The sequence below is a fragment of the Schistocerca nitens genome, chromosome 6, assembly GCF_023898315.1.
Source record: "Schistocerca nitens isolate TAMUIC-IGC-003100 chromosome 6, iqSchNite1.1, whole genome shotgun sequence".
In the NCBI taxonomy this organism is placed as follows: Eukaryota; Metazoa; Arthropoda; class Insecta; order Orthoptera; family Acrididae; genus Schistocerca; species Schistocerca nitens.
In genome coordinates this window covers 756377887-756396707 of record NC_064619.1, presented here as the reverse complement: position 1 = coordinate 756396707, position 18821 = coordinate 756377887, and positions in this window count along the sequence as shown.

Sequence of the window (18821 nt, the reverse complement as noted above, 5' to 3'; positions counted from 1 at the left end):
TGGTGACACAGGAAACGCTGAAAACATAGACAGTAGGAAGACTCAGTCTACCTGTACTTAAGTCTGCATTGTGTCTCTTATATTTAAATCCGATGCAATTTCTGTGTTTTATCGTCAATGGGAAGGTCTAATGGATACTGTAAACCTGCAGAAGTGCATCGGAGTGTAAAACTGATGACACAGGAAACCCTCAAAACATAGACAGTAAGAAGACTCAGACTTCATGTACTTAAGTAGGCATTGTGTCTCTTATATTTAAATCCGATGCAATTTGTGTGTTTCATCGTCACTGTGAAGGTCGAATGGATGCAGTAAACCTGCAGAGATGCATCGGAATGTAAAACTGATGACACAGGAAACGCTCAAAGCATAGACAGTAGGAAGACTCAGCCTTCCTGTACTTAAGTCGGCATAGTGCCTCTTATATTTAAATCCGATGCAATTTCTGCGTTTCGTCGGCAATAGGAAAGTCCAATGGATACAGTAAACCTGCAAAGATGCATCGGAATGTAAAACTGGTGACACAGGAAACGCTCAAAGCATAGACTGTAGGAAGACTCTGCCTTCCTGTACTTAAGTCGGCATTGTGCCTCTTATATTTAATTCCGATGCAATTTCTGTGTTTCATCGTCCATGGGAAGGTCCAAGGAATACAGTAAACCTGCAGAGGTGCATCGGAATGTAAAACTGATTACACAGGAAACGCTGAAAACATAGACAGTAGGAAGACTCAGTCTTCCTGTACTTAAGTCGGCATTGTGTCTCTTATATTTAATTCCGATGCAATTTCTGTGTTTCATCGTCACTGTGAAGGTCCAAGGGATACAGTAAACCTTCAGAGGTGCATCGGTATGTGAAACAGGTGACACAGGAGACGCTCAAAACATAGACAGTGGGAAGACTCAGTCTTCCTTTACTTAAGTCAGCATTGTGTCTCTTATATTTAAATCCGATGCAATTTCTGTGTTTCATCGTCAATGGGAAGGTCCAATGGATACAGTAAACCTGCAGAGGTGCATCGGAATGTAAAACTGGTGACACAGGAAACGCTCAAAACGTAGACAGTAGGAAGACTCAGTTTTCCTGTACTTAAGTCGGCATTGTGTCTCTTATATTTAATTCCGATGCAATTTCTGTGTTTCATCGTCGATGGGAATGTCCAAGGGATACAGTAAACCTGGAGAGGTGCATAGGAATGTGAAACTGGTGACACAGGAAACGCCCAAAACATAGACAGTAGGAAGACTCAGTCTTCCCCTACTTAAGTCGGCATTGTGTCTCTTATATTTAATTCCGATGCAATTTCTGTGTTTCATCGTCCATGGGAAGGTCCAAGGAATACAGTAAACCTGCAGAGGTGCATCGGAATGTAAAACTGATTACACAGGAAACGCTGAAAACATAGACAGTAGGAAGACTCAGTCTTCCTGTACTTAAGTCGGCATTGTGTCTCTTATATTTAATTCCGATGCATTTTCTGTGTTTCATCGTCACTGTGAAGGTCCAAGGGATACAGTAAACCTGCAGAGGTGCATCGGTATGTGAAACCGGTGACACAGGAGACGCTCAAAACATAGACAGTAGGAAGACTCAGTCTTCCTTTACTTAAGTCGGCATTGTGTCTCTTATATTTAAATCCGATGCAATTTCTGTGTTTCATCGTCAATGGGAAGGTCCAATGGATACAGTAAACCTGCAGAGGTGCATCGGAATGTAAAACTGGTGACACAGGAAACGCTCAAAACGTAGACAGTAGGAAGACTCAGTCTTCCCGTACTTAGGTCGGCATTGTGTCTCTTATATTTAATTCCGATGCAATTTCTGTGTTTCATCGTCCATGGGAAGGTCCAAGGGATATAGTAAACCTGCAGAGGCGCATCGGAATGTAAAACTGGTGACACAGGAAACGCTCAAACCATAGACCCTAAGGAAGACTCAGTTCTTTGTACTTAAGTCGGCACTGTGTCTCTTATATTTAATTCCGATGCAATTTGTGTGTTTCATCGTCTTTGGGAAGGTCGAATGGATACAGTAATCCTGCAGAGGTTCATCGGAATGTAAAACTGGTGACACAGAAACGCTCAAAACATAGACAGTAGGAAGAATCAGTCTACCTGTACTTAAGTCTGCTTTGTGTCTCTTATATTTAAATCCGAAGCAATTTCTGTGTTTCATCGTCAATGGGAAGGTCTAATGGATACTGTAAACCTGCAGAGGTGCATCGGAATGTAAAACTGGTGACACAGGAAACGCTCAAAACGTAGACAGTAGGAAGACTCAGTTTTCCTGTACTTAAGGCGGCATTGTGTCTCTTACATTTAATTCCGATGAAATTTCTGTGTTTCATCGTCAATGGGAAGGTCCAAGGGATACAGTAAACCTGCAGAGGTGCATCGGAATGTAAACCTGGTGTCACAGGAAACGCTCAATACATAGACAGTAGGAAGACACAGTCTTCCTGTACTTAAGTCGGCATTGTGTCTCTTATGTTTCATTCCAAAGCAATTTCTGTGTTTCATCGTCACTGTGAAGGTCCAGTGGAAACAGTAACCTGCAGAGGTGCATCGGAATGCAAAACTGGTGACACAGGAAAAGCTCAAAACATAGACAGTTGGAAGACTCAGTCTTCCTGTACTTAAGTCGGCATTGTGTCTCTTATATTTAATTCCGATGCAATTTCTGTGTTTCATCGTCACTGTGAAGGTCCTACGGATACAGTAGACCTGCAGAGGTGCATCGGAATGTAAAACTGGTGACACAGGAAACGCTGAAAACATAGACAGTAGGAAGACTCAGTCTACCTGTACTTAAGTCTGCATTGTGTCTCTTATATTTAAATCCGATGCAATTTCTGTGTTTTATCGTCAATGGGAAGGTCTAATGGATACTGTAAACCTGCAGAGGTGCATCGGAGTGTAAAACTGATGACACAGGAAACCCTCAAATCATAGACAGTAAGAAGACTCAGACTTCATGTACTTAAGTAGGCATTGTGTCTCTTATATTTAAATCCGATGCAATTTGTGTGTTTCATCGTCACTGTGAAGGTCGAATGGATGCAGTAAACCTGCAGAGATGCATCGGAATGTAAAACTGATGACACAGGAAACGCTCAAAGCATAGACAGTAGGAAGACTCAGCTTTCCTGTACTTAAGTCGGCATAGTGCCTCTTATATTTAAATCCGATGCAATTTCTGCGTTTCATCGGCAATAGGAAAGTCCAATGGATACAGTAAACCTGCAAAGATGCATCGGAATGTAAAACTGGTGACACAGGAAACGCTCAAAGCATAGACTGTAGGAAGACTCTGCCTTCCTGTACTTAAGTCGGCATTGTGCCTCTTATATTTAATTCCGATGCAATTTCTGTGTTTCATCGTCCATGGGAAGGTCCAAGGAATACAGTAAACCTGCAGAGGTGCATCGGAATGTAAAACTGATTACACAGGAAACGCTGAAAACATAGACAGTAGGAAGACTCAGTCTTCCTGTACTTAAGTCGGCATTGTGTCTCTTATATTTAATTCCGATGCAATTTCTGTGTTTCATCGTCACTGTGAAGGTCCAAGGGATACAGTAAACCTTCAGAGGTGCATCGGTATGTGAAACAGGTGACACAGGAGACGCTCAAAACATAGACAGTAGGAAGACTCAGTCTTCCTTTACTTAAGTCGGCATTGTGTCTCTTATATTTAAATCCGATGCAATTTCTGTGTTTCATCGTCAATGGGAAGGTCCAATGGATACAGTAAACCTGCAGAGGTTCATCGGAATGTAAAACTGGTGACACAGGAAACGCTCAAAACGTAGACAGTAGGAAGACTCAGTTTTCCTGTACTTAAGTCGGCATTGTGTCTCTTATATTTAATTCCGATGCAATTTCTGTGTTTCATCGTCGATGGGAATGTCCAAGGGATACAGTAAACCTGCAGAGGTGCATAGGAATGTGAAACTGGTGACACAGGAAACGCCCAAAACATAGACAGTAGGAAGACTCAGTCTTCCCCTACTTAAGTCGGCATTGTGTCTCTTATATTTAATTCTGATGCAATTTCTGTGTTTCATCGTCCATGGGAAGGTCCAAGGAATACAGTAAACCTGCAGAGGTGCATCGGAATGTAAAACTGATTACACAGGAAACGCTGAAAACATAGACAGTAGGAAGACTCAGTCTTCCTGTACTTAAGTCGGCATTGTGTCTCTTATATTTAATTCCGATGCAATTTCTGTGTTTCATCGTCACTGTGAAGGTCCAAGGGATACAGTAAACCTGCAGAGGTGCATCGGTATGTGAAACCGGTGACACAGGAGACGCTCAAAGCATAGACAGTAGGAAGACTCAGTCTTCCTTTACTTAAGTCGGCATTGTGTCTCTTATATTTAAATCCGATGCAATTTCTGTGTTTCATCGTCAATGGGAAGGTCCAATGGATACAGTAAACCTGCAGAGGTGCATCGGAATGTAAAACTGGTGACACAGGAAACGCTCAAAACGTAGACAGTAGGAAGACTCAGTTTTCCTGTACTTAAGTCGGCATTGTGTCTCTTATATTTAATTCCGATGCAATTTCTGTGTTTCATCGTCAATGGGAAGGTCTAATGGATACTGTAAACCTGCAGAGGTGCATCGGAATGTAAAACTGGTGACACAGGAAACGCTCAAAACGTAGACAGTAGGAAGACTCAGTTTTCCTGTACTTAAGGCGGCATTGTGTCTCTTACATTTAATTCCGATGAAATTTCTGTGTTTCATCGTCAATGGGAAGGTCCAAGGGATACAGTAAACCTGCAGAGGTGCATCGGAATGTAAACCTGGTGTCACAGGAAACGCTCAATACATAGACAGTAGGAAGACACAGTCTTCCTGTACTTAAGTCGGCATTGTGTCTCTTATGTTTAATTCCAAAGCAATTTCTGTGTTTCATCGTCACTGTGAAGGTCCAGTGGAAACAGTAACCTGCAGAGGTGCATCGGAATGCAAAACTGGTGACACAGGAAAAGCTCAAAACATAGACAGTTGGAAGACTCAGTCTTCCTGTACTTAAGTCGGCATTGTGTCTCTTATATTTAATTCCGATGCAATTTCTGTGTTTCATCGTCACTGTGAAGGTCCTACGGATACAGTAGACCTGCAGAGGTGCATCGAAATGTAAAACTGGTGACACAGGAAACGCTGAAAACATAGACAGTAGGAAGACTCAGTCTACCTGTACTTAAGTCTGCATTGTGTCTCTTATATTTAAATCCGATGCAATTTCTGTGTTTTATCGTCAATGGGAAGGTCTAATGGATACTGTAAACCTGCAGAGGTGCATCGGAGTGTAAAACTGATGACACAGGAAACCCTCAAAACATAGACAGTAAGAAGACTCAGACTTCATGTACTTAAGTAGGCATTGTGTCTCTTATATTTAAATCCGATGCAATTTGTGTGTTTCATCGTCACTGTGAAGGTCGAATGGATGCAGTAAACCTGCAGAGATGCATCGGAATGTAAAACTGATGACACAGGAAACGCTCAAAGCATAGACAGTAGGAAGACTCAGCCTTCCTGTACTTAAGTCGGCATAGTGCCTCTTATATTTAAATCCGATGCAATTTCTGCGTTTCATCGGCAATAGGAATGTCCAATGGATACAGTAAACCTGCAAAGATGCATCGGAATGTAAAACTGGTGACACAGGAAACGCTCAAAGCATAGACCGTAGGAAGACTCTGCCTTCCTGTACTTAAGTCGGCATTGTGCCTCTTATATTTAATTCCGATGCAATTCTGTGTTTCATCGTCCATGGGAAGGTCCAAGGAATACAGTAAACCTGCAGAGGTGCATCGGAATGTAAAACTGATTACACAGGAAACGCTGAAAACATAGACAGTATACAGACTCAGTCTTCCTGTACTTAAGTCGGCATTGTGTCTCTTATATTTAATTCCGATGCAATTTCTGTGTTTCATCGTCACTGTGAAGGTCCAAGGGATACAGTAAACCTTCAGAGGTGCATCGGTATGTGAAACAGGTGACACAGGAGACGCTCAAAACATAGACAGTAGGAAGACTCAGTCTTCATGTACTTAAGTCGGCATTGTGTCTCTTATATTTAAATCCGATGCAATTTCTGTGTTTCATCGTCAATGGGAAGGTCCAATGGATACAGTAAACCTGCAGAGGTGCATCGGAATGTAAAACTGGTGACACAGGAAACGCTCAAAACGTAGACAGTAGTAAGACTCAGTTTTCCTGTACTTAAGTCGGCATTGTGTCTCTTATATTTAATTCCGATGCAATTTCTGTGTTTCATCGTCGATGGGAATGTCCAAGGGATACAGTAAACCTGCAGAGGTGCATAGGAATGTGAAACTGGTGACACAGGAAACGCCCAAAACATAGACAGTAGGAAGACTCAGTCTTCCCCTACTTAAGTCGGCATTGTGTCTCTTATATTTAATTCCGATGCAATTTCTGTGTTTCATCGTCCATGGGAAGGTCCAAGGAATACAGTAAACCTGCAGAGGTGCATCGGAATGTAAAACTGATTACACGGGAAACGCTGAAAACATAGACATTAGGAAGACTCAGTCTTCCTGTACTTAAGTCGGCATTGTGTCTCTTATATTTAATTCCGATGCAATTTCTGTGTTTCATCGTCACTGTGAAGGTCCAAGGGATACAGTAAACCTGCAGAGGTGCATCGGTATGTGAAACCGGTGACACAGGAGACGCTCAAAACATAGACAGTAGGAAGACTCAGTCTTTCTTTACTTAAGTCGGCATTGTGTCTCTTATATTTAAATCCGATGCAATTTCTGTGTTTCATCGTCAATGGGAAGGTCCAATGGATACAGTAAACCTGCAGAGGTGCATCGGAATGTAAAACTGGTGACACAGGAAACGCTCAAAACGTAGACAGTAGGAAGACTCAGTTTTCCTGTACTTAAGTCGGCATTGTGTCTCTTATATTTAATTCCGATACAATTTCTGTGTTTCATTGTCGATGGGAATGTCCAAGGGATACGGTAAACCTACAGATGTGCATCGGAATGTGAAACTGGTGACACAGGAAACGCAAAAACATAGACAGTAGGAAGACTCAGTCTTCCCGTACTTAGGTCGGCATTGTGTCTCTTATATTTAATTCCGATGCAATTTCTGTGTTTCATCGTCCATGGGAAGGTCCAAGGGATATAGTAAACCTGCAGAGGCGCATCGGAATGTAAAACTGGTGACACAGGAAACGCTCAAACCATAGACCCTAAGGAAGACTCAGTTCTTTGTACTTAAGTCGGCACTGTGTCTCTTATATTTAATTCCGATGCAATTTGTGTGTTTCATCGTCTTTGGGAAGGTCGAATGGATACAGTAATCCTGCAGAGGTTCATCGGAATGTAAAACTGGTGACACAGAAACGCTCAAAACATAGACCCTAGGAAGACTCAGTTTTGTAGTACTTAAGTCGGCATTGTGTCTCTTATATTTAATTCCGATGCAATTTCTGTGTTTCATCGTCACTGTGAAGGTCCAATGGAAACAGTAAACCTGCAGAGGTGCATCGGAATTTAAAACTGGTGACACAGGAAACGCTCAAAACATAGACAGTAGAAAGACTCAGTCTTCCTGTACTTAAGGCGGCATTGTGTCTCTTATATTTAATTCCGATCCAATTTCTGTGTTTTATCGTCAATGGGAAGGTCCAAGGGATACAGTAAACCTGCAGAGGTGCATCGGAGTGTAAAACTGATGACACAGGAAACCCTCAAATCATAGACAGTAAGAAGACTCAGACTTCATGTACTTAAGTAGGCATTGTGTCTCTTATATTTAAATCCGATGCTATTTCTGTGTTTAATCGTCACTGTGAAGGTCGAATGGATGCAGTAAACCTGCAGAGATGCATCGGAATGTAAATCTGATGACACAGGAAACGCTCAAAGCATAGACAGTAGGAAGACCCAGCCTTCCTGTACTTAAGTCGGCATTGTGCCTCTTATATTTAAATCCGATGCAATTTCTGCGTTTCATCGGCAATAGGAAGGTCCAATGGATACAGTAAAGCTGCAAAGGTGCATCGGAATGTAAAACTGGTGACACAGGAAACGCTCAAAGCATAGAGAGTAGGAAGACTCAGCCTTCCTGGACTTAAGTCGGCATTGTGCCTCTTATATTTAATTCCGATGCAATTTCTGTGTTTCATCGTCCATGGGAAGGTCCAAGGAATACAGTAAACCTGCAGAGGTGCATCGGAATGTAAAACTGATTACACAGGAAACGCTGAAAACATAGACAGTAGGAAGACTCAGTCTTCCTGTACTTAAATCGGCATTGTGTCTCTTATATTTAATTCCGATGCAATTTCTGTGTTTCATCGTCACTGTGAAGGTCCAAGTGATACAGTAACCCTGCAGAGGTGCATCGGTATGTAAAACTGGTGACACAGGAAACGCTCAATACATAGACAGTAGGAAGACTCAGTCTTCCAGTACTTAAGTCGGCATTGTGTCTCTTATATTTAAATCCGAAACAATTTCTGTGTTTCATCGTCAATGGGAAGGTCTAATGGATACTGTAAACTTGCAGAGGTGCATCGGAATGTAAAACGGGTGAAACAGGAAACGCTCAAAACATAGACAGTGGGAAGACTCAGTCTTCCTGACTTAAGGCGGCATTGTGTCTCTTACATTTAATTCCGATGAAATTTCTGTGTTTCATCGTCAATGGGAAGGTCCAAGGGATACAGTAAACCTGCAGAGATGCATCGGAATGTAAATCTGATGACACAGGAAACGCTCAAAGCATAGACAGTAGGAAGACCCAGCCTTCCTGTACTTAAGTCGGCATTGTGCCTCTTATATTTAAATCCGATGCAATTTCTGCGTTTCATCGGCAATAGGAAGGTCCAATGGATACAGTAAAGCTGCAAAGGTGCATCGGAATGTAAAACTGGTGACACAGGAAACGCTCAAAGCATAGAGAGTAGGAAGACTCAGTCTTCCTGTACTTAAGTCGGCATTGTGTCTCTTATGTTTAATTCCAAAGCAATTTCTGTGTTTCATCGTCACTGTGAAGGTCCAGTGGATACAGTAACCTGCAGAGGTGCATCGGAATGTAAATCTGGTGACACAGGAAAAGCTCAAATCATAGACAGTTGGAAGACTGAGTCTTCCTGTACTTAAGTCGGCATTGTGTCTCTTATATTTAATTCCGATGCAATTTCTGTGTTTCATCGTCCATGGGAAGGTCCAAGGAATACAGTAAACCTGCAGAGGTGCATCGGAATGTAAAACTGATTACACAAGGAACGCTGAAAACATAGACAGTAGGAAGACTCAGTCTTCCTGTACTTAAGTCGGCATTGTGTCTCTTATATTTAATTCCGATGCAATTTCTGTGTTTCATCGTCATTGTGAAGGTCCAAGAGATACAGTAAACCTGCAGAGGTGCATCGGTATGTGAAACCGGTGACACAGGAGACGCTCAAAACATAGACAGTAGGAAGACTCAGTCCTCCTTTACTTAAGTCGGCATTGTGTCTCTTATATTTAAATCCGATGCAATTTCTGTGTTTCATCGTCAATGGGAAGGTCCAATGGATACAGTAAACCTGCAGAGATGCATCGGAATGTAAAACTGGTGACACAGGAAACGCTCAAAACGTAGACAGTAGGAAGACTCAGTTTTCCTGTACTTAAGTCGGCATTGTGTCTCTTATATTTAATTCCGATGCAATTTCTGTGTTTCATCGTCGATGGGAATGTCCAAGGGATACAGTAAACCTGTAGAGGTGCATCGGAATGTGAAACTGGTGACACAGGAAACGCTCAAAACATAGAGAGTAGGAAGACTCAGTCTTCCCGTACTTAAGTCGGCGATGTGTCTCTTATATTTAATTCCGATGCAATTTCTGTGTTTCATCGTCCATGGGAAGGTCCAAGGGATATAGTAAACCTGCAGAGGCCCATCGGAATGTAAAACTGGTGACACAGGAAACGCTCAAAACATAGAACCTAAAGAAGACTCATTTCTTTGTACTTAAGTCGGCACTGTGTCTCTTATATTTAATTCCGATGCAATTTGTGTGTTTCATCGTCTTTGGGAAGGTCGAATGGATACAGTAATCCTGCAGAGGTTCATCGGAATGTAAAAGTGGTGACACAGAAACGCTCAAAACATAGACCCTAGGAAGACTCAGTTTTGTAGTACTTAAGTCGGCATTGTGTCTCTTATATTTAATTCCGATGCAATTTCTGTGTTTCATCGTCACTGTGAAGGTCCAATGGATACAGTAAACCTGCAGAGGTGCATCGGAATGTATAACTGGTGACACAGGAAACGCTCAAAACATAGACCCTAAGAAGACTGAGTTTTGTAGTACTTAAGTCGGCATTGTGTCTCTTATATTTAATTCCGATGCAATTTCAGTGTTTCATCGTCACTGTGAAGGTCCAATGGATACAGTAAACCTACAGAGGTGCATCGGAATGTAAAACTGGTGACACAGGAAACGCTCAAAACATAGACAGTAGAAAGACTCAGTTTTCCTGTACTTAAGTCGGCATTGTGTCTCTTATATTTAATTCCGATGCAATTTCTGTGTTTCATCGTCAATGGGAAGGTCCAAGGGATACAGTAAACCTGCAGAGGTGCATCGGAGTGTAAAACTGATGACACAGGAAACCCTCAAAACATAGACAGTAAGAACACTCAGACTTCATGTACTTAAGTAAGCATTGTGTCTCTTATATTTAAATCCGATGCAATTTGTGTGTTTAATCGTCACTGTGAAGGTCGAATGGATGCAGTAAACCTGCAGAGATGCATCGGAATGTAAAACTGATGACACAGGAAACGCTCAAAGCATAGACACTAGGAAGACTCAGCCTTCCTGTACTTAAGTCGGCATTGTGCCTCTTATATTTAAATCCGATGCAATTTCTGCGTTTCATCGGCAATAGGAAGGTCCAATGGATACAGTAAAGCTGCAAAGGTGCATCGGAATGTAAAACTGGTGACACAGGAAACGCTCAAAGCATAGAGAGTAGGAAGACTCTGCCTTCCTGTACTTAAGTCGGCATTGTGCCTCTTATATTTAATTCCGATGCAATTTCTGTGTTTCATCGTCCATGGGAAGGTCCAAGGAATACAGTAAACCTGCAGAGGTGCATCGGAATGTAAAACTGATTACACAGGAAACGCTGAAAACATAGACAGTAGGAAGACTCAGTCTTCCTGTACTTAAATCGGCATTGTGTCTCTTATATTTAATTCCGATGCAATATCTGTGTTTCATCGTCACTGTGAAGGTCCAAGTGATACAGTAAACCTGCAGAGGTGCATCGGTATGTAAAACTGGTGACACAGGAAACGCTCAATACATAGACAGTAGGAAGACTCAGTCTTCCAGTACTTAAGTCGGCATTGTGTCTCTTATTTTTAAATCCGATGCAATTTCTGTGTTTCATCGTCCATGGGAAGGTCCAAGGAATACAGTAAACCTGCAGAGGTGCATCGGAATGTAAAACTGATTACACAGGAAACGCTGAAAACATAGACAGGAGGAAGACTCAGTCTTCCTGTACTTAAATCGGCATTGTGTCTCTTATATTTAAATCCGATGCAAATTCTGTGTTTCATCGTCGATGGAAGGTCCAAGGGATACAGCAAACCTGCAGAGGTGCATCGGAATGTAAAACTGGTGACACAGGAAACGCTCAAAACATAGACAGTAGGAAGAATCAGTCTACCTGTACTTAAGTCTGCTTTGTGTCTCTTATGTTTAATTCCAAAGCAATTTCTGTGTTTCATCGTCACTGTGAAGGTCCAGTGGATACAGTAACCTGCAGAGGTGCATCGGAATGCAAAACTGGTGACACAGGAAAAGCTCAAAACATAGACAGTTGGAAGACTCAGTCTTCCTGTACTTAAGTCGGCATTGTGTCTCTTATATTTAATTCCTATGCAATTTCCGTGTTTCATCGTCCATGGGAAGGTCCAAGGAATACAGTAAACCTGCAGAGGTGCATCGGAATGTAAAACTGATTACACAGGAAACGCTGAAAACATAGACAGTAGGAAGACTCAGTCTTCCTGTACTTAAGTCGGCATTGTGTCTCTTATATTTAATTCCGATGCAATTTCTGTGTTTCATCGTCACTTTGAAGGTCCAAGGGATACAGTAAACCTGCAGAGGTGCATCGGTATGTGAAACCAGTGACACAGGAGACGCTCAAAACATAGACAGTAGGAAGACTCAGTCTTCCTTTACTTAAGTCGGCATTGTGTCTCTTATATTTAAATCCGATGCAATTTCTGTGTTTCATCGTCAATGGGAAGGTCCAATCGATACAGTAAACCTGCAGAGGTGCATCGGAATGTAAAACTGGTGACACAGGAAACGCTCAAAACGTAGACAGTAGGAAGACTCAGTTTTCCTGTACTTAAGTCGGCATTGTGTCTCTTATATTTAATTCCGATGCAATTTCTGTGTTTCATCGTCGATGGGAATGTCCAAGGGATACAGTAAACCTGCAGAGGTGCATCGGAATGTGAAACTGGTGACACAGGAAACGCTCAAAACATAGAGAGTAGGAAGACTCAGTCTTCCCGTACTTAAGTCGGCGATGTGTCTCTTATATTTAATTCCGATGCAATTTCTGTGTTTCATCGTCCATGGGAAGGTCCAAGGGATATAGTAAACCTGCATAGGCCCATCGGAATGTAAAACTGGTGACACAGGAAACGCTCAAAACATAGACCCTAAAGAAGACTCAGTTCTTTGTACTTAAGTCGGCACTGTGTCTCTTATATTTAATTCCGATGGAATTTGTGTGTTTCATCGTCTTTGGGAAGGTCGAATGGATACAGTAATCCTGCAGAGGTTCATCGGAATGTAAAACTGGTGACACAGAAACGCTCAAAACATAGACCCTAGAAAGACTCAGTTTTGTAGTACTTAAGTCGGCATTGTGTCTCTTATATTTAATTCCGATGCAATTTCTGTGTTTCATCGTCACTGTGAAGGTCCAATGGATACAGTAAACCTGCAGAGGTGCATCGGAATGTAAAACTGGTGACACAGGAAACGCTCAAAACATAGACAGTAGAAAGACTCAGTCTTCCTGTACTTAAGTCCGCATTGTGTCTCTTATATTTAATTCCGATCCAATTTCTGTGTTTCATCGTCAATGGGAAGGTCCAAGGGATACAGTAAACCTGCAGAGGTGCATCGGAGTGTAAAACTGATGACACAGGAAACCCTCAAAACATAGACAGTAAGAAGACTCAGACTTCATGTACTTAAGTAGGCATTGTGTCCCTTATATTTAAATCGGATGCAATTTGTGTGTTTAATCGTCACTGTGAAGGTCGAATGGATGCAGTAAACCTGCAGAGATGCATCGGAATGTAAAACTGATGACACAGGAAACGCTCAAAGCATAGACAGTAGGAAGACTAAGCCTTCCTGTACTTAAGTCGGCATTGTGCCTCTTATATTTAAATCCGATGCAATTTCTGCGTTTCATCGGCAATAGGAAGGTCCAATGGATACAGTAAAGCTGCAAAGGTGCATCGGAATGTAAAACTGGTGACACAGGAAACGCTCAAAGCATAGAAAGTAGGAAGACTCAGCCTTCCTGTACTTAAGTCGGCATTGTGCCTCTTATATTTAATTCCGATGCAATTTCTGTGTTTCATCGTCCATGGGAAGGTCCAAGGAATACAGTAAACCTGCAGAGGTGCATCGGAATGTAAAACTGATTACACAGGAAACGCTGAAAACATAGACAGTAGGAAGACTCAGTCTTCCTGTACTTAAATCGGCATTGTGTCTCTTATATTTAATTCCGATGCAATATCTGTGTTTCATCGTCACTGTGAAGGTCCAAGTGATACAGTAAACCTGAGGAGGTGCATCGGTATGTAAAACTGGTGACACAGGAAACGCTCAATACATAGACAGTAGGAAGACTCAGTCTTCCAGTACTTAAGTCGGCATTGTGTCTCTTATCTTTAAATCCGATGCAATTTCTGTGTTTCATCGTCCATGGGAAGGTCCAAGGAATACAGTAAACCTGCAGAGGTGAATCGGAATGTAAAACTGATTACACAGGAAACGCTGAAAACATAGACAGTAGGAAGACTCAGTCTTCCTGTACTTAAATCGGCATTGTGTCTCTTATATTTAAATCCGATGCAAATTCTGTGTTTCATCGTCGATGGAAGGTCCAAGGGATACAGCAAACCTGCAGAGGTGCATCGGAATGTAAAACTGGTGACACAGGAAACGCTCAAAACATAGACAGTAGGAAGAATCATTCTACCTGTACTTAAGTCTGCTTTGTGTCTCTTATATTTAAATCCGACGCAATTTCTGTGTTTCATCGTCAATGGGAAGTTCTAATGGATACTGTAAACCTGCAGAGGTGCATCGGAATGTAAAACGGGTGAAACAGGAAACGCTCAAAACATAGACAGTGGGAAGACTCAGTCTTCCTGACTTAAGGCGGCATTGTGTCTCTTACATTTAATTCCGATGAAATTTCTGTGTTTCATCGTCATTGGGAAGGTCCAAGGGATACAGTAAATCTGCAGAGGTGCATCGGAATGTAAACCTGGTGTCACAGGAAACGCTCAATACATAGACAGTAGGAAGACACAGTCTTCCTGTACTTAAGTCGGCATTGTGTCTCTTATGTTTAATTCGAAAGCAATTTCTGTGTTTCATCGTCACTGTGAAGGTCCAGTGGATACAGTAACCTGCAGAGGTGCATCGGAATGCAAAACTGGTGACACAGGAAAAGCTCAAAACATAGACAGTTGGAAGACTCAGTCTTCCTGTACTTAAGTCGGCATTGTGTCTCTTATATTTAAATCCGATGCAATTTCTGTGTTTCATCGTCAATGGGAAGGTCCAATGGATACAGTAAACCTGCAGAGGTGCATCGGAATGTAAAACTGGTGACACAGGAAACGCTCAAAACGTAGACAGTAGGAAGACTCAGTTTTCCTGTACTTAAGTCGGCATTGTGTCTCTTATATTTAATTCCGATGCAATTTCTGTGTTTCATCGTCGATAGGAATGTCCAAGGGATACAGTAAACGTGCAGAGGTGCATCGGAATGTGAAACTGGTGACACAGGAAACGCTCAAAACATAGAGAGTAGGAAGACTCAGTCTTCCCGTACTTAAGTCGGCGATGTGTCTCTTATATTTAATTCCGATGCAATTTCTGTGTTTCACCGTCCATGGGAGGGTCCAAGGGATATAGTAAACCTGCAGAGGTGCATCCGAATGTAAAACTGGTGACACAGGAAACGCTCAAAACATAGACCCTAAAGAAGACTCAGTTCTTTGTACTTAAGTCGGCACTGTGTCTCTTATATTTAATTCCGATGCAATTTGTGTGTTTCATCGTCTTTGGGAAGGTCGAATGGATACAGTAATCCTGCAGAGGTTCATCGGAATGTAAAACTGGTGACACAGAAACGCTCAAAACATAGACCCTAGAAAGACTCAGTTTTGTAGTACTTAAGTCGGCATTGTGTCTCTTATATTTAATTCCGATGCAATTTCTGTGTTTCATCGTCACTGTGAAGGTCCAATGGATACAGTAAACCTGCAGAGGTGCATCGGAATGTAAAACTGGTGACACAGGAAACGCTCAAAACATAGGCCCTAAGAAGACTGAGTTTTGTAGCACTTAAGTCGGCATTGTGTCTCTTATATTTAATTCCGATGCAATTTCTGTGTTTCATCGTCACTGTGAAGGTCCTACGGATACAGTAAACCTGCAGAGGTGCATCGGAATGTAAAACAGGTGACACATGAAACGCTCAAAACATAGACAGTAGAAAGACTCAGTCTTCCTGTAGTTAAATCGGCATTGTGTCTCTTATATTTAAATCCGATGCAATTTCTGTGTTTCATCGTCGATGGAAGGTCCAAGGGATACAGCAAACCTGGAGAGGTGCATCGGAATGTAAAACTGGTTACACAGGAAACGCTCAAAACGTAGACAGTAGGAAGGCTCAGTCTACCTGTACTTAAGTCGGCATTGTGTCTCTTATATTTAATTCCGATGCAATTTCTGTGTTTCATCGTCTTTGGGAAGGTCGAATGCATACAGTAATCCTGCAGAGGTTCATCGGAATGTAAAACTGGTGACACAGGAAACGCTCAAAACGTAGACAGTAGGAAGACTCAGTTTTCCTGTACTTAAGTCGGCATTGTGTCTCTTATATTTAATTCCGATGCAATTTCTGTGTTTCATCGTCGATGGGAATGTCCAAGGGATACAGTAAACACGCAGAGGTGCATCGGAATGTGAAACTGGTGACACAGGAAACGCTCAAAACATAGACAGTAGAAAGACTCAGTCTTCCTGTAGTTAAATCGGGATTGTGTCTCTTATATTTAAATTCGATGCAATTTCTGTGTTTCATCGTCGATGGAAGGTCCAAGGGATACAGCAAACCTGCAGAGGTGCATCGGAATGTAAAACTGGTTACACAGGAAACGCTCAAAACGTAGACAGTAGGAAGGCTCAGTCTACCTGTACTTAAGTCGGCATTGTGTCTCTTATATTTAATTTCGATGCAATTTCTGTGTTTCATCGTCACTGTGAAGGTCCAATGGATACAGTAAACCTGCAGAGGTGCATCGGAATGTAAAACTGGTGACACAGGAAACGCTCAAAACATAGACCCTAAGAAGACTGAGTTTTGTAGTACTTAAGTCGGCATTGTGTCTCTTATTTTTAATTCCGATGCAATTTCTGTGTTTCATCGTCCATGGGAAGGTCCAAGGAATACAGTAAACCTGCAGAGGTGCATCGGAATGTAAAACTGATTACACAGGAAACGCTGAAAACATAGACAGTAGGAAGACTCAGTCTTCCTGTACTTAAATCCGCATTGTGACTCTTATATTTAATTCCGATGCAATTTCTGTGTTTCATCGTCGATGGAAGGTCCAAGGGATACAGCAAACCTGCAGAGGTGCATCGGAATGTAAAACTGGTGACACAGGAAACGCTCAAAACAATGACAGTAGGAAGACTCAGTCTACCTGTACTTAAGTCTGCATTGTGTCTCTTATATTTAAATCCGATGCAATTTCTGTGTTTCATCGTCAATGGGAAGGTATAATGGATACAGTAAACCTGCAGAGGTGCATCGGAATGTAAAACGGGTGATACAGGAAACGCTCAAAGCATAGACAGTGGGAAGACTCAGTCTTCCTGACTTAAGGCGGCATTGTGTCTCTTACATTTAATTCCGATGAAATTTCTGTGTTTCATCGTCAATGGGAAGGACCAAGGGATACAGTAAACCTGCAGAGGTGCATCGGAATGTAAACCTGGTGACACAGGAAACGCTCAATACATAGACAGTAGGAAGACACAGTCTTCCAGTACCTAAGTCGGCATTGTGTCTCTTATGTTTAATTCCAAAGCAATATCTGTGTTTCATCGTCACTGTGAAGGTCCATTGGATACAGTAAACCTGCAGAGGTGCATCGGAATGTAAAACTGGTGACACAGGAAAAGCTCAAAACGTAGACAGTTGGAAGACTCAGTCTTCCTGTACTTAAGTCGGCATTGTGTCTCTTCTATTTAATTCCGATGCAATTTCTGTGTTTCATCGTCCATGGGAAGGTCCAAGGAATACAGTAGACCTTCAGAGGTGCATCGGAATGTAAAACTAATTACACAGGAAACGCTGAAAACATAAACAGTAGGAAGACTCAGTCTTCCTGTACTTAAGTCGGCATTGTGTCTCTTATATTTAATTCCGATGCAATTTCTGTGTTTCATCGTCACTGTGAAGGTCCAAGGGATACAGTATACCTGCAGAGGTGCATCGGTATGTGAAACCGGTGACACAGGAGACGCTCAAATCATAGACAGTAGGAAGACTCAGTTTTCCTGTACTTAAGTCGGCATTGTGTCTCTTATATTTAAATCCGATGCAATTTCTGTGTTTCATCGTCAATGGGAAGGTCCAATGGATACAGTAAACCTGCAGAGGTTAATCGGAATGTAAAACTGGTGACACAGGAAACGCTCAAAACGTAGACAGTAGGAAGACTCAGTTTTCCTGTACTTAAGTCGGCATTGTGTCTCTTATGTTTAATTCCGATGCAATTTCTGTGTTTCATCGTCGATGGAAATGTCCAAGGGATACAGTAAACCTGCAGAGGTGCATCGGAATGTGAAACTGGTGACACAGGAAACGCTCAAAACATAGACAGTAGGAAGACTCAGTCTTCCCGTACTTAAGTCGGCATTGTGTCTCTTATATTTAATTCCGATGCAATTTCTGTGTTTTATCGTCCATGGGAAGGTCCAAGGGATTCAGTAAACCTGCTGAGGCGCATCGGAATGTAAAACTGGTGACACAGGAAACGCTCAAAACATAGACCCTAAAGAAGACTCAGTTCTTTGTACTTAAGTCGGCACTGTGTCTCTTATATTTAATACCGATGCAATTTGTGTGTTTCATCGTCTTTGGGAAGGTCGAATGGATACAGTAATCCTGCAGAGGTTCATCGGAATGTAAAACTGGTGACACAGAAACGCTCAAAACATAGACCCTAGGAAGACTCAGTTTTGTAGTACTTAAGTCGGCATTGTTTCTCTTATATTTAATTCCGATGCAATTTCTGTGTTTCATCGTCACTGTGAAGGTCCTACGGATACAGTAAACCTGCAGAGGTGCATCGGAATGTAAATCAGGTGACACAGGAAACGCTCAAAACATAGACAGTAGATAGACTCAGTCTTCCTGTACTTAAATCGGCATTGTGTCTCTTATATTTAAATCCGGT